This window comes from Rissa tridactyla, chromosome 3 (assembly GCF_028500815.1).
Source record: "Rissa tridactyla isolate bRisTri1 chromosome 3, bRisTri1.patW.cur.20221130, whole genome shotgun sequence".
NCBI classification, from domain to species: Eukaryota; Metazoa; Chordata; class Aves; order Charadriiformes; family Laridae; genus Rissa; species Rissa tridactyla.
In genome coordinates, this window is record NC_071468.1 from 60,162,295 (window position 1) to 60,178,963 (window position 16,669).

The following is a 16,669-nucleotide window of genomic DNA, read 5'->3' on the forward strand; positions in this document are numbered from 1 at the left end:
TAGCATACAGAGTGTCTTGAACAGGTGGGAGAACTTAGTTTGTTTCTGCATTTTAGTTAGGCTGTGTTTGGATGTGCTCTTTGAAAAGAATCTGCCCAAATTAAAGGTTTGCTTGTAGATTAGTGAGTAGAATGACATTGTATGTGCTGAAATTAAAACCAAAGATACAATGTCTTTTGTGCTACTTACTCGTTGGACTCTAATATATGTTGTCCTTTTAAGATAAGCTGCACCAAAGATTAGAGGTGGGTGGTTTTTAATAACTTTAATAGTTCTCTTTTTAAGAAAAAAAAAAAAAAGGATCAGGGAATAAATATTTAGTCTTAAATAATTGCTTCCATGCATTTTGTCTGTATGCGGGTGTGTGGGTGTTTTGTAAATTATATAGATTTTTATATTTATAGACATGTATGTGTTTGTATCAGGTTCATTCAAAAAATTACAGCCACCTTTTCCCAAAGGGAAGAATGATGTTTGAATCCAGTGTTTTGTTTTGAGCCATCTCTAGTTGTCAGTATAATTTTCAATTGCAAATTGCATTGTATGTTTGAAATGTATGATAAAATGATCACTTTTCATTTCTTCATATTTTTTTCTCTAACTTTTTCTTGAACCTGGGCACCTATTTTTCTCCTTTTGCATAATATGTGTCTTGGAAACAATGGAGGGAAGTGCTGTTTATGGGAATGTGAAGTCTTGTTGCAGAATGTGAAAATACAAAACTAGGTTTAAGTATGTGCCTGTTAAGTGGAGAAGATGCTGATGTGCATGCTGCCTTTTGGTTTTGGCTAGTTTTGCTCTGTTTACTCAGTTGGCCATTAGATTATCTTTCTGTGTCACTGCATTGTTGCTGTGTGGATTGAGCTGTGCTGTTTGGGCATCCTTTCACCTAAGAGTGATTGGCACAGGAGAAACTCTGAAATGAAAATATTCTGTTCCTTTTTTTTTTTATTTGGGCACTTAAAATGTGCTGGGTCAAGCTTGTCATTAATAAAGAATTGTGTTTCTGTAACTAATCTTCCTGGTAACAGAAAATGTGTGAATGACCAGAATAGAGGCTACCAATTCATTTCTCTGAATGGCACTACAGAACTGGTATGGTGCGATCAAAAATGTGTGGTACTGAAGGAAGAAGAGAAGTGACTTTAGTGCAACTAGCTTTCTGTGATGAGTCTGTGGCTGCTGTCAGATTTTCCCACTGGAAAGTGGTTTTGAGCGTCAATGTAGATGAAAGTTCATCTTTACAAGGTGATGTGTTATACAACACTCTTCACCAGGCTTACTGGATGTTATGCTTTTATAGGAAAATCCTACTGATTTTGGTAGGAATGAAACTGTAATATAGCATTTTTTTAGTTGTTAAAGGTGTATAGTTGAATGGACAACAAGAAATTTTCTTTAGAAAACGCCTTTTCTTCTAAATCTGTCTGTTGAAAGATTACTTAAAAGAAAGAAAACGTTGAACAGCACTGCTTATTGCTAATATTTGCATAAGAAGTCATAAATGTTTTGTTTTCCCGTTCTCATGTTAAAAAGCAAGCCAACAACAACCTTGTCTCTTCTGTGTACCCCCTTACATAATGGAAAATGCTAATTTTGCAAGCATATCCTGGTATACGTGTCTGATTAAAGCTACATTTGTTGTACAGAATATGCCCAAAGGGATGTGATTGACTTAAAACTTTAAGAGCCTGTGTGTTTCATTGACCAATTCTGGGATTGTATTGTGTTGTCTTGTTCCCAGAAATGGTGATTTATACCTCTACATATTTTTCTCTGGGATAACACTAATGTGACAAGTCAAGTTTATTGCTTTTCTGACATACATTGCTGCTTTAATATTAGTATGCATTTAATTATAAAGTGTGAAATGCTGTAATGAGCAGAGCGGAAGAGGTGAAAATACAAAAGCTAAATACTTTCCATTTGGGGTATAAATAGCAATATGCTGTGGGCAGAGCGGTACGTTGTATTTCAGTTTTAGGATGAAAATTTGGAAGAGGTAATGCGGCAGTGCTGTGCTTTTGGCAAGAACGTGAGACTATTTTTAAGTGGGTCATGAAGGTGGATGCTGGTGATGTATTTTTGTGATGTTTTTATGATTGCTGAAGAGATTCACTGAAACCTTTTTTGACTGTAATAGCAAGCCTGTAGCATATCAGAACAAATAAGAATGAAGAATCCCCAGGACGGAGTTACTGACACACGTATTACAGTGGTGGACTTGCATGACTCATCACATTGAACAGTAATTGAGAATGAAATGCTTTGTAGTATGAGCCCTGCTTGAGGTTTTACAATTGCTTCAAGGTTGGTTTTTAGAGTTTGCAACTAGGAAGTGGCTGCCATATTATTTTAATTAACAACCTCATTTTTTTGTAGTTTCTAAGGAGAATGACAGGGATTAAAATAAGCCTATTCCATTTATTCTATGGCAAGAAGTGAAAATATTGCATTTTGTGATAGATCTGTTTTTTAACTTTGGCATTGAGTTTATGGCCCTCAATCTGATTTACTTAAGGCTCAGCATTCTAAAAATTAAAATTTAAAGGGGGAGAAGCAACTTTGATGCAGAAGAAAGGGGAAATGTGTGTTGTGCAGCAGTTGTGCAGCTGCGACATATTTCACGTGTATTAGGAACACGTTGCATCTCTAACCATGGGATGGGAGGTGTCTCTGTGAGGGTAGGTAGTGGATGGAGCAGATGTGAATGACTGCAGACACGTGGTTTAGTTTTGCTTTGGAGCATTTCCCTTGGTCTGGGAGAACAAACTGATGGAGGCTGGTACTCGGTGGGTTTCTTTTGTAAGTCTGGCAGAAAGGGTAGAAGGCAGGAGGATATGCCACTGTGCCACAATGTTGTGAATCAACAGCCAGGGAGCAGAGAGGATGTGGTGGCCTAAAATACCTTCCTCTCCCCTGCACGTGTAAATGCAATGCTGTGCAGAAATTAGAGTGAAATTTAGAAGTCTCTGATTTTGACCTAACTCGACTTTCCTTGGCTGCACTGGGAAACAGTGTTAGAAAAGTAATTGAGCGCATTCCTTTTATGACTCTTATTATTTCTGTGATAAATTAAGGATGAAATCAAAAATATCTGGTCACTTCAGCAAGGTCAGGGTTTCACCCAGTGTGACTAGTAGGCCCTGAAGCATGCCAGTTTGAAATTTTTTTATTTTTTTTTTTTAAATATGACTACAGAGACAGTGACTTTCAGCTTCTGGTCCATCCTGAGGTTTCTGGGGAGAGATTTTCAGGGGGATCTGTGATAGATAATCAGAAAAAAAGCACAAACTTATCCTCAGTGGGTTTCAGTAGCCTTACAGGGATCTTCCCTTCCAGTGAAGGATTTACAGGATGTCTGCAAATCATATTGGTTGGATGGTGCTGCTGTAGGTATTTCTTTTAATGAGTTCTGTTGTGTCTAGTATTAAGATGGTAACAGTTTCTATGGCACTTAATGTTTCTTAAATTATCATCGTTTAAAATAATGTTTTGCAGGTGCATATTTTTCTTTTAATTGTGCTAACTAAAAAGACATCTTTGATATATTTAATATGATTCAGTATGGTAATTGCTGGACTGAAGCATTAAAAAGTAGTGCAAGAGTATGCAAATTCTGATGCAGTGAATTAAGTAACATGCTGAATACATTATTGAGTATGCATAGCATTTTTTCCTGTAAACATAAATTACTCATTTTTTTTACATTTGTAATTATTTGAGTATCCTAAGTCCATGACTCCAGCTGCAAAACCCACCCTGTTTTGTTTAGCACAGTATTTAGAAGTAGATAGGGATGTAAACGTCTCTCAGCTGGACTGTCAAATGAATTATTTTTAGTTACAGCTTTTCAAAGGAATGCTGTCCTTTAAAAATATTCAATAAATGTTGCTTTTCATACTATATTAGTTGTGGAAGTCTCTGTGCAGTTCTTGGGTTTGGTTTTGTTTTAGAGTAGAAGGAGGTTACCAATAGTTTTTCCGGTTTTAAAAAGAAAGCTATTCTTTATTCTGTCCAACATTCTGAGCTTGTATGTGAAAGTTCTGAGCAATTCTGGCAAAGCAGATTCTTTCCAGAAGTCTATTGCTTCCATAGGAAATAAATTTTAAACAAACAAACATTTTCAATAGTGTTTTTTGGTTTATAGTGTTACTGGTAAGAATATAGGAAAAATATAGAAAGCTTTCTTTTTAAAAAAACCCCAACTTTGTCTGTTTTAATTGTAACTGTCATTTGAACCTTAAGTGTGATTTTTTTAATTATGATTCCTGGACAGAAAAAACAAGTTAGCATGTGAGTCTTGACAGCATGGATACCTTGTATCAACTGTTGCCTTCAGAAATGGCTGGAACAGTTGTTACTGGTGAACACTTAAGAAATCTTGAGGTAGAGAGATACCATAATGATGCCTTTTGGCTATAGAAGCCTCAGTGGTACAAGACATACACTGATGTAAACTGCAGTGGTACTGCAGATCTCTCCTGCTTTTGTGGCACTGCATGCAGAAGACAGGACAAGGTTTGTCGGCAGAAGTATTATCTTTTTGTTAAAGCAAGCTAGTATAATTGGAAAAGACAGACCAGCTTTTGGGCATACAAGGTTTTGAAGAAGAACCTGTATTTATGAATGTTTGCCTAGTTTTTACAATGCTGCTAGCTGATACCATGCTAAAACTGTCTACAAACCATGCCCTTCCTCTGTCCTTAAACTATTATGGCTACAGAAAAATAGTGCTGCTGAGAGAGGCAGAATTAGTGCTTCTGTGGGAAGTGACTTGTAGGAGACTAGGTCCTGCGCCTGACCGGGCAGTCTCTGTTAAATTTCTATTGGGACTAGTATTGCCAGGCTTTTCTGATTACTTATTTTCAGAAAGGACAAACACATTGGGATTTCATGCAGGCTTCTTGTTAGACCTTCTTGAACTGTCTACTCTGCGCTTGGTGCTTGAATGCTTTAATTTCTTAAAACAAGTATTGAACGAGCCAAAATACATTTTAAACCTCTTTGTTAATCTTTTTCATACCAATCTTTTAAACTTCTGATGAAGCTTAAATATGCTGTGTGGTATGCAAGAAGTGTCTTTCATAGCCTTTGCTTAAGAGAGTTAGCAAAGAAAATAAATGGAGCTGGAAGTTGGAAGGGATTGATTTTCTTCCCTTAAGTGACAAACAGCAGTCCTGCTGCTTCCCATTTCTGTGCCCTATATCAGTTTGCAAACCCCAAGGTATGACCTGAACTGTACCGGTACACCTTCTGTATAGTTTCTTCACTCTAAGAAGTGTGACCGTTTTCAAAGTGTCTTTTATCTTTGCTTGGTGATATTGTTTTTTCCAGCCACACTCAGCTTCTGCTTCCACAAATATTTGGCCCTTTCTGTCTGTCTGTCTTTCTCAATTGCCTCAGAATCCCAGCTGCTCTGTGAGCTCTCTGTGAGTTCGGGGTAGGTTGCCTGCTCAGTGCACCCTCCTCTTACTAAGGTACAGCATCATATTTGTTCTTAAGCAGTTATGTGGCTTTGAAGCAAACCATCCAATGTTGCTACAGCTGTAGTCAAGTAACGTGGGTTGGTAACGCTGCATTGACTTGCCTGCTACAGTCATGCATACACAGTGTGTTTCCCGCAAAGGATAGGTCATCTGCTCAGGAGAACTTTAAATTACAGTTTTTCTGTTTCGTTTTAATAAGCATCTAGAAAATCATCCCTCAAGGCCAGGTAAAAAATGAATATATGACATGAAAACAGTATTGTCAGCTTTTAAACAGAAACTAATTATATTTGTAAGTGGGTCATCAATGTCAACATTTTACTGTGCCATAACAGGTGACTACAGTCTTGTTGTTAGATAATTCTACTCAAAAAAGTTTGAAATGGAATCAAACTCACCTTTATCACAAATGAAAAGCTAAGTTTTTACTCATGTTAAATTGTGAAAGATAACAACATGCATATTTCAAGATAATAATATGTCCAAGAGGCATCTCTTGCCTTTTGAATTAGGGTGAAGGTACACTATTGCTCTGGATAGGAACGATTTTTTGCCATCATAATTTGAGTGTTCAAGGAAAATAAATGCATTTTCTTTAACGGAAGTTTAATGGTGAGGACCTATAGATGTAGTGAATAGGTGAGATGACTACTGACAGTTGATACCTAAGCTTGGAGTAGGAGCACCTTCTGAGTAAAGGAAGGTCATAACTCAATATGTAATTCTGAAGGCCTTGTATACACATACATACAAACCGAGCATCTGAATAGTGGGGAAATCAGGTTTTATGATAGCATTTCTGAGACATAATAATCATTAAGGACACTGCCTTGCTTTAAACAGTTCCCAGAGGAATTTATCAAATTACAGATAGTCTGAACAGATAAGACACCCATTACAAACCATAAACATTTCACAATATAATTGAACATAGAGCACCAAGTAATTGCTTGTCAAGTATAGCTAGAATGTAGTAGGACAGACAAAAGAAGTTTTATAGGCACTTGTCCTTGGGCAACCAGTCTCTCTGCTCTGATAGCAATCTTTTATGAACATGTATGAACTTCTGAGGGAGTTCTTCGTATTCCCTTTGCATTAGGAGCTTCTTTAAAGGGAAGTAATCCACTTGTATAACAAAAATATTACAGGAATTAATGAAAATGAAATTGAACTGGTGAAATTTTGATGAATTTTCAAAAAGAAGTGCTGGTTTTAAGTTTTCAAAATAAAACTGTGGTGTTACAGTTCTGGAATTGTTTGACAGATTAGCATATTGGAAAATAGTATCCTTGTATATTCATCAATTCTTTTTACATTTTAAGGAAATGAAATGTATGTAGATGACTTTACTAATGAAGAAAATACATCTTTGTTTAGCCTTGTCAGAATTTCATGAAACTGCAAGGTACAGTGGATTTATTCTGCTATTCAAAAGGACACTCTGAGGAAGAAGTTCGCACCACAGCAGGGTTCTCAGGTTGATGGAAGATGTGTGTTGGTGGAGCCTGATTTGGCAATTTTGGTTGTTCTCTGCAGACAACTGGCAACACTGTCTCATGTAAGATTCTCGTAGACAAGCTGTTGATGGTACAAGCTGGATAAGCAGACAGAGAAGGTGCATCAAAAAGTGGCTGAATGGCTGGACCCAGAGGGCGGTGATCAGTGGCACAAAGTCTAGGCGAGGTACACAAGTGGTGTACCCCAGGGATCAATACTGTGTCTAGTCCTGTTTGACATCTTCTTTAACAATCTGGATGATGGGGCAGAGTTTACCCTCTGCCAGTCTGCAGATGACACCAAACTGAGAGGAGTGGCTGATATGCCAGAGGGTCATGCTGCCATCCAGAAGGACCTTGACAGACTGGAGAAATGGGCTGACAAGAACCTCATGAGCTTCAACTAGAAGTACCAGCATCTGGGGAGGAAAAACCCCATGCACCTGGGGGCCACCCAGCTAGGCAGCATCTTTGCAGAAAAGGACCTGGGGGTCCTGGTGGATGCCAAGTTGAACATGAGTGAGCAATGTGCCATGACAAAGAATGCAAATGGTGTCCTCAGCTACATTAGGAGAATTATTGCCAGCAGGTTGAGGGAGATGATCCTTCTCCTCCGCACAGCACTGCTGAAGCCACATCTGGAGGACTGTGTCCAGTTCTGGGTGGCTCCCCACTACAAGAGAGACATGGACATACTGGAGAGAGTTCAATGAAAGGACACAAGGATGATGAAGGGAGTGAAGCACCTCACACTGTCCTGGTTTGAGGAGAGAGAGCTGCAGCTGTTCAGCCTGAAGAGAAGGATCTTAATAATGTATATAAATGCCTGGAGGGAGGGTGCAAAGAAGATGGAACCAGGCTCTTTTCAGTAGTCCCAGTGACAGACTGGGCACAAACTAAACTACAGGAGGTTCCCTATGAACATCAGGAAACACTATTTCACTGTGAGGGCAACTGGCTCAGGTTGCCCAGAGAGGTTGTGGAGTCTCCAACCTTGGAAATATTCAAAAGCCATCTGAACACAGTCCTGGGCAATTGGCTCTGTGTCCCTGCTTGAGCAGGGATCCTTGGACCTTCCTGACGTTCCTTCCAACACCAACCATTCTGTGATTCTGTGAAATCTGTTTGTAAGTCTAGGTGAAATGCTTTGTACCTAAACTGGTGGAGCAATATCAAAAAACATGACTCTTGAAGGCAGACAGGCAGGCAGTGCTAAATATGCAGAAGAGAGAAGCCATTCAAGTTTGGCTAAAATGAGAGAACAAACTGATGTGCTAGAGGTGGCAGAGAACATTTTTTCTGAGGATGAATCCAGATGATATTCCAAGTAGTCAAGTAGTTGGAAAGCATAGTCAAAATCCTCATGAGGAATTACAGGCAGAGATAATTAAAATGCAGATGAAAGTCAAAGCTCTTGGATGTGAGGGTAACTTCACAAGAGGAGCAGAATTCGGGAAGGAAAATAGTCACTAAGCTGAAAAGGAGAAGAAACTGCTTATATGGAACTAGCCACACCTCTTGGTAAGAAGTTCTAGAAGAAGCTGCAGAGCATAATTCTGATGCAAGATTTAGAAATCTGTAGCCCTGCTTAAAACAAAGTAATAAAAAAAAGGCTAAATGTAGTTAGTTTTCTCCATCTGACTTCTGGAGGAAGTTGTATCATAAGGTAGCAGTGCCCTAATTACTGACTTGGCTCATCTGGGTGTAAAATGAGAAAACAGCAAGTAACTGTTTCATCGAGGACAGACGAGGCAGAACTGTGAACAAGTCTGTAGGAGCAGATCATCACCACCTAGGATAGGTGTGTACACGTACCTGTATATGTGCAGGAGTCAGGTGTGGCTGTAGTAAAGCCAGTCTCAGAAATGTTGTCCAAGCTGAGAATGACACTGGCTTCTGTGAAGCTGAGCAAATGTGTGGAGGATCTGGTGTTCACTGACAGTCAGCAGAAGGCAGCAATCAATTCCACAGATGTAGTTTCCAGAGAGGATAATGGCCAGCAGCATGGCGACCTCCTGAAGTTAATGTCTTGAGTAGTGTTCTGGAGAGGGGGTCAAGCATAAAGACCTTCAAGAGGCGTTGGAGAAGTTGAGAAAGAGGGAATGTTTCAGCCCATTGAAGAAGAAAGCCGTCATCTGAGTAAGATGGAAAAAAGACAGACAGTGTTTTCTTCCACTCAGGGAAGAGACAGCTCTAAAACCTTTAACCTGAAAACAGCTAGAGGAAGTTGAGTTTCACAGAAAATCTGATTCCACCAAAGGGTCGCTATTCAGGTCGCTATTCAGGTAGAGACACAACAGAGAATTAAGTCAGTGGAAAAAAAGGTGGGAAGGAGACGTAGATAGGCTTGATTATTCAATTACGAAATACTAAAACCAAAGATATGTTTGTAATTTCTAGCTACCCTCAATGAGGACCTTTCTCGAGGAATGACCTTATCTTTAAAGGGTAGCTTTACGTGTACTATGTACATGTGAAGATATCCCAAAAGGCTGGTTTGAGGATACAGTGAGACAGCTTTCTGATGCTCTGCTGTTGGTAAAAGGAGTGTTGATTGCATAGTAGAGAGCTCAGTTTATAAGGGATACAAGCAGGCCTTTGGGTTAGGATTATCATAAGGAAAAGGGATCCTATTCCTTATTCTTTCCCTTCCCTTAATTTTGATTTGGTCCTGTGAAGTATTTCTTGAGCGTGGTAATATACAAATATCTTGCTCCTCAGTTCAGCAGTGTTGTGGGAGCAGACAATGAAGCTGTGTTTCCAGTTGCTGCACAGAAGTGATAATGTTAAATGCCTGGTTAATTAATAAATGCTGTTACTGTGGAGGGACTTGTATTTATTGTAGGGAATGGATGCTCAAAAAGTGGTTCCTTAAAATAAGGTGTCTTAAAAGTATGCAGAGGACTAAGTGTCTAAGAAAGGCTGCAGTTTGAGAGTACCTGTCACTTCTTTTTCTGGTAGTATCTTGAGTTAGACATATACTTCATTACCTAAATGGGACCAATACTGAATAAAGTGTATGAAATGGAAGAACATGTGATGTTACAGTTACAGGCACAGATTACTGTACAAAGTGATCCGTTACCATAAGTTATATTTATCAGTGCATAAGATAAATGCTTTCTCACGTATGTCATCTTAGCAATTCTACTTTTGCCCACAACACGCCCGCCCCATTGATCACAGATGTTAAGGTAGGGATTGCTCTTTTCCCATGGAATGCCATCAAACATCTACATGTTTCATTTAAATTTCATTGCGTTTCCAGCATTCTTACTGCTTCCAGAATAATACCCTCAATGGTTTCTTCAGATTTAGTAGTCCTTTTACTAATTAGGGAACCCAGCCCCTGCACTCCACTTGTGAAAGACGTCTGTATCATAAGCTGTTTTAAATATTAGCAATATTCAAGTTATAGAAGTTATAAAAATGCAAGTTATAAAAACATAAACCAAGACTTGTTTATTGAGAAATATGTATTGGAATATATATATATGTTGTTCTTGTTTGAAGGAAATCAGAAGTCTTTTGAAGCAGTGTTTCAAATTAAGAATAGTTCATAAGGATAAAATTTGTCCTGCTTTAAGTACTTTCTCCAGAAGAAACAAGTCCAGCCGGGAGGCTAACAAATTAGATAAGAATATTGTCATTTTAATACATAGTACTTATGCAACCAATTATACCTTGTTATTATGTCTTATGGCTGCCATAAGGTCATCTGCTGATTAAACAGATTCAAATTAGACTTTGACACAATGTTATTATGTATTATTAAAGGCCCTAACTGGAGGTGGAGTTTCATTGGGTTAATTGTGGTAACCATTCTAGTCTCTGTGGTCACTGGATATGTGTTAAAATTGTCCTGCCTCAGCCAGCTTCCCGCTCACTTCCCTCTGTGTGAAGAGGTAAGATGTGGTTGTGATTGCACTGGCCAGGGAGATGAGTCTGTTTAATGGCTGGCAGCAGCTGTCAGTAATTACAGGTGTAGGGTGCTTCTCCATCCCAAGGGTCCTGACCGGCGGCTAACTAAAGTGAGCCACCTTATGCCTGAGATGGGAGAGGGAGATGCCTTCTTTAAAAACAGATGAGCTGAAACTACCATTTGAGACAGATACATGTAATTTTGTTGCTGTATGTATATAATATTTTTATACATGACTCATTTTTATTTTAATTGGTCTTTCTGCAGCTTTGATGCATAATTGTGACAATAATCAAAAATTGTTTGTAAGACTTGAAAGACTTCAGCTTGTTCATATGACTAGAAAACATCATATAAAGAAGTTGTATTTTACATACATATATATACACACATATATATATACACACACAGACCCACACACACCTGTCTTAGGAAAGACATGGACCTCTTGGAGCAGGTCCAGAGGAGGGTTGCAAAAATGATCAGAGGTCTGGAACACCTCTCCCATGAGGACAGGCTGAGAGAGTTGTGATTGTTCAGCCTGGAGAAGAGAAGGCTCTGGGGAGACCTTATAGTGCCTTTCAGTACTTAAAGGGGGCCTACAGGAAAGATGGGAACAAACTTTTTAGCAGGGCCTGTAGCAATAGGACAAGGGGTAATGGTTTTAAACTAAAAGAGGGTAGATTTAGACTAGATTTAAGGAAGAAATTTTTTACAATGACGGTGGTGAGACACTGGAACAGATTGCCCAGAGAGGTGGTAGATGTGCCATCATCCCTGGAAAAATTCAGGGTCAGGTTGGATGGGGCTCTGAACAACCTGATCTAGTTGAAGATGTCCCTGCTCATTGCAGGGGAGGTTGGACTAGGTGACCTTTAAAGGTCCCTTCCAATCCAAACTATTCTGTGATATATATATATATATATATATATAAATGAAAGGATTTGTTATATATACTGCCAGATAAAATAAATTCATGTAAGTAAAGCTGTTGGAAAAAAAAATAACAACCATAGAAAAGTTCTGTTCCACAGAAAAGTAAGTCAATGAGGAACGAAACCACTTGATCTGGGGACCTCATACAGTCTTCTAATGTTTCATGCTTTACTTTCAGCTAATTTCATAAAATATAAAATGAATGTTCTGTATTGAGCTAAAAATGTATATGGAGCTCAATAAATGTGCAAATAGAAGGCATACTATTTTAAATGAGAGCATAGCATTTTCATAGTGACCTTTGAATATTCTTATTTTCTAATTAATGATTCTTCAAATCTGTTGTGAATAGGCATGAATCACATACTAACCAAAGGAATAAGTTTTCTGTCCTCATATTTTGCCTATTCAGGTGTTTTGTTTTGAAGGAAGTAATGTCCCCTTTTACTATGGCTGTTCACGTGCTTTCAGTATTTCTTTCCTACAAGTTCCCCACTTTTAGTAGCTGAAACTAAACTAGAAGCACATTTTTGATATATGTACCCAAGATGAAAATTCTTGCTGTGCACTAGGCATTTTATTATTTCACTTGAGATATTTTTCAAGATAGTTTCTGAGCATGAGACTTCTGTACTGAAATACACTGAAGTTTAGTTGCAAGTGTATCTTCTCTCTGAAAATAATAAGACATGGACTTAAAAGATTTTAAACTTGATGTTTTTTGGGCAGCTTCTTGTGGTCTTTATGGGCAAGTTTCTTGTGGTCTTTATGTTTGTAATCACCAGGACAGAAATTTGAAGGCTTTTTAATACCGAAGGCAATCTTGTTTCTTGGGTAGTTTTTTCTAATACTACAAGTAGTATTAGAATTGCCTTGCTATTAAAATTTTGTTTTTAAATTGCTAGTGCAAATAATGGTAACACCTGAATAGTTAGCATTATTTCTACTTGCTCTCTAGAAATGGTAAGCTTTCCAATGTTATTATTGTACTGTTGAAAAATAGATGGTTTTACATGATGAACATCCATTATTATTTTTACTGGCATTTATTCAAGCAGATGGTTTTACTAATTTGATGTAGGGATCTAATATGTAATTAATTACATGTTAAGTGGTAGCGGCATCCAAGAGAGCAGGGAAAGAGCTCAGAATTTAGGTAGAAGTGGGAATGAGCAGGCCCTGGGGAACAGGGCAGCCTGAAGGGTAGGATGGGAGTTTGGGACTCTGGATGCGAGACACAGAAGTACCTGGAAAGGGATAGGAGGCAGAGAGAGGGCAAGCCTGCCTGCTGCTTTTCTAATGAGACTTTCTGCCAGGCCCTGGGTTTGGACCTATGGTTCCGAGGTCCTGAATTCCCCTTGATTCATAAACAGCTATCAGATGTGGTCAAAATATCTTCGTCCTCTGTAGTGAGTGATCCAAACCAGACATGACAACTTTAATAGCTGCTAGTTAAATGTAGATAGTAGATATCAGTCCTGCTCATCGTTTTGTGGATTGATGGTAGATGTCAGGAGCAACACGTAGGTTTTTCCTGTTTCTTTTGTAAAGCTTGAGCAATTTGTCAGACAGCCATTGTGTATCAGAGAGAAAGATTAAGCTATCAGAAGTTATGAAATGTCAGCATTACCTGCAGTTGTTTTACCGTAGCAGTTCATTTCTTTGAATGTGTTGGCGCATACATATTATGATTCAGTTTTCAGTTACCTCTTTTTTTTTTTTTTTTTTTTTTGGCTCCTTGGAATTCTCTTCTGTTCAGTGCCTGTGGGGTACCTGTGGATGAGGGAAAGTTGCCTGAACAAGCTCTATATTACTTGTTTCGGAAATCACTAAGTATGCAGTGAAGGGCAAGAAGAAAAGTGAAGCCCTGTGGTTGGGCAGGTGAATGTTGATGTGGAGGATTGTTTTTTTTCTGAGCTTTTCACCATAACCAGGATGTATTTCTCATTTTCTGAGTAATGGTAGTAACCATTTGACTATCTTTAGAACTGTGAAGACAAATTAATTAATTTTCATTAAATGATCAGATACTATAATTCTACACAGGTAGCCAGCATTTCTTGGTCTTAAAGTATTTGCTCTTGTCAGTCTAATCTCAATATTCTTCTGGGGATCTGATTTCTCAAGCCAATTTTAAAATAAATTTTCATGAGTCATCTTCAGAGTTTGATCATGAGTAATATTTGGCCCCACAGCACGTGGCCACCAATGCAGTGGTTTTTTGGTGTATATCTAGCTAATCTTGAGGGATTCCTTGATGGACAGCATAACTAACTTCAAAACTTGAGACTTTAAGTGTATAGCAGTCAGAGGAAGGGGATTTTTAGTTGTGTTTTACATCCAGCTCATAGTGATTCAGTTGATTCCTCTGCTTAGAAATCACCTGTTTGGAGCTTCAAAATCATTGTAATGATGCAGATTGTGCTGAGAGGATGTATAACACAATTCCTGTTAATGGGAGGCTTTAATAATTGAGTTCAGTGTTGCTGATGATAATGTTAGAGATGTTAGATCTAACTTGCCTTGTTGAGCTTGACTTTTAAAGTGTTCTAAAAAAATTCTGTGATGTACTTATATGCTGCAGTGATTATTAAGACTGAGAATCACAGGCATTTAATTGAATCTGAAACAGGGTAGTGTGACTCCCTTGGGATAGGTGTGAAAGCTAGAAGAAAGTCAGATAGTACATGGAGTGAAGTTTCTTACTGTCAATTAACTCCAGAACTGCTTGAGAGATGCAGGCAGTTTGTCAGCAAACTTACTGTATCCTGACCAGTATTGCAAATACCACCGCAGTCTGAAAAATCAAGTTGAGCTTTTAATCCTCACCAGTAATCAAAGTTTTGTAGGTTAATGTAGGTTAGCTCTCCTATATCATCTGTCCGACATGGTATCTGCAGTGGGTTTAAGCGGGTATAATGGAATTAACTGTTGTATTTAGGAGTAAAGATATTCCTTTGGTTGTGAAAGCAACGAAAACATGTTATCTTTTCTCTTTACTATGATAACTCTGTGGTGTTAACTTTTTATCTAGAATGTCAGCAGAGGTGAGTTTTGAATACACGTGGGGAACAAATTTATTGAGTAAATAGTTGCTACTGTTAAATAAATCACCCTTAAGGCTGCATTTTTAAGCCCTTATATTACCAGAATGAGGCAGAAGCCCAGAAAATGCCTTACAGAAGGCGCGTAAGCTGTAGAGGAGGCTTTAAAAAGTGGGTAAAATGTCTCTTTAAATGTCCTTTATACTTCCAGGTGGTTGCAGAGGGTGCTTTTTTGGGTTCCCTGTCCAATGTGATGATGGCTAATTTTCCAAATTATTTTTACGAGCATTCTTTAGCAGTGACAGTTCCATTGTACTGTACTATGGCACTCGTGGGTAACTTCTGTCAGTATAGATTTAGCTGCCATTCTTGTGAAATTGAATTCTTCCTTCATAATTTTCCTTAATAGTGAAAGATGGGTTATTTAAATACTTGTGTGGATGGCACTGGTTTTAGTGGAGCATGTTATTTATGTAAAATAGAATTTTACATAATATTCTGGTGATAATGTCAACTTTCTATTTGTTGGTTTGTTTTGGGTTTTTTTACAAATTTAAAGTATTTGAATTTTTTCACTTAGAATACATTTTTTTAAAAGCCATTTCTCTCATTCTTAATATTTGTATATCTGCTTAAAGAAAGTCTGCTGCTTTCTTCATTCACTACTTGGAATAAGTAGGGAGGGGAAACGTTGAAATTACTTAAAATAAAATTGAAGAGACAGATTTTCTATTTCTGTGAGCCAATAGTTGTCTAAGTTGAAAATAAGAGGCTTATTTTTCAGGATTTTTGGAACAACTCTAATCATGACAATCACGTAATTGATGGAAGGCTGCTCACCAATTTGTATTCATTTTTGGGTGGTTATTAGCAAGCTAATAAATCTGGATGCTGTTTTGAAATTTCCTGTCACTTCTTGTCATTGTCACTGGAAGCAGTGGGTGTCAATCCAAGGGATCAGCCTGGTGTTTTATACCACATTTCTCTCAGGTAGTGATGAGGAGCACAGTTTATCTAGACCACTGATGCCCAGTTTTCTACCTAGATGAACCAATACCTTATTCAAGTGTTAAGAGAAAATTGTGTGCTTTGACTCTTCCTTTGCCACACGACGGGACTTTGCGTGGGGCACTACAGTCATGTCCGTTCCAGAAGCAATAAAAAGAAATAGGCAACTTGTACCAGCGAGTTGTATTTGTCCCTCAGGTGGATGTTGCCTGAGCAGCAGCTGTAGAATATGCTCATTCCCATGCCTTGCTGAAGGCGGTATGAATGTGGAGCCCAGGTGCTTCCTCATGGCTGTGCTAAGGAATGAGATTTGGCTTCCCTTCTCCTTTGTGTTGTTACCACCGACGCTGATAAACTGTTACACCTTACACAGCTGCAAGAGCCACTGCAAATCTACAGTAGTTGCACTGTGTTGCAGGTAGCTGGAGTTGATCTGTCACTGGAGACAGGCTGTTCCTGAAGCTGACTTGTAGCAGAAGTTCTTCATTTGCTTCCCCGGCTTTGCAGGGTTTTTGTCAGTGAAGGATCCCAGCAGTAAGAGACCTAGTCAAGCTACAGAGCAGAAAAGGCCGAGGCAGAATCTCTCAGTCACAAGGATGCCAAACCCAAGCCATCTGACATCAAAAAGCTGTTAAAGAGTACAAGTATATGACAAACTCTAGTACAAATAGCATGCTGGGTCTTTTAGAATATTAATCTATTTTATGATCTCCCTTTTATAAATAAAGCTATACAATAAAGTGCTCCAGGGTCCTTTCAGATGAAAGGCATTAG

General features: G+C 38.4%; 1 protein-coding gene across 5 annotated transcripts in view; it reads left to right on the forward strand.

Annotated features, from left to right (window-relative positions):
* The window catches only part of TULP4 (TUB like protein 4), a 173,844-nt gene that overhangs the window by 47,312 nt on the left and 109,863 nt on the right, over positions 1 to 16,669 (forward strand). The gene's annotated exons all lie outside the window — the stretch shown is intronic.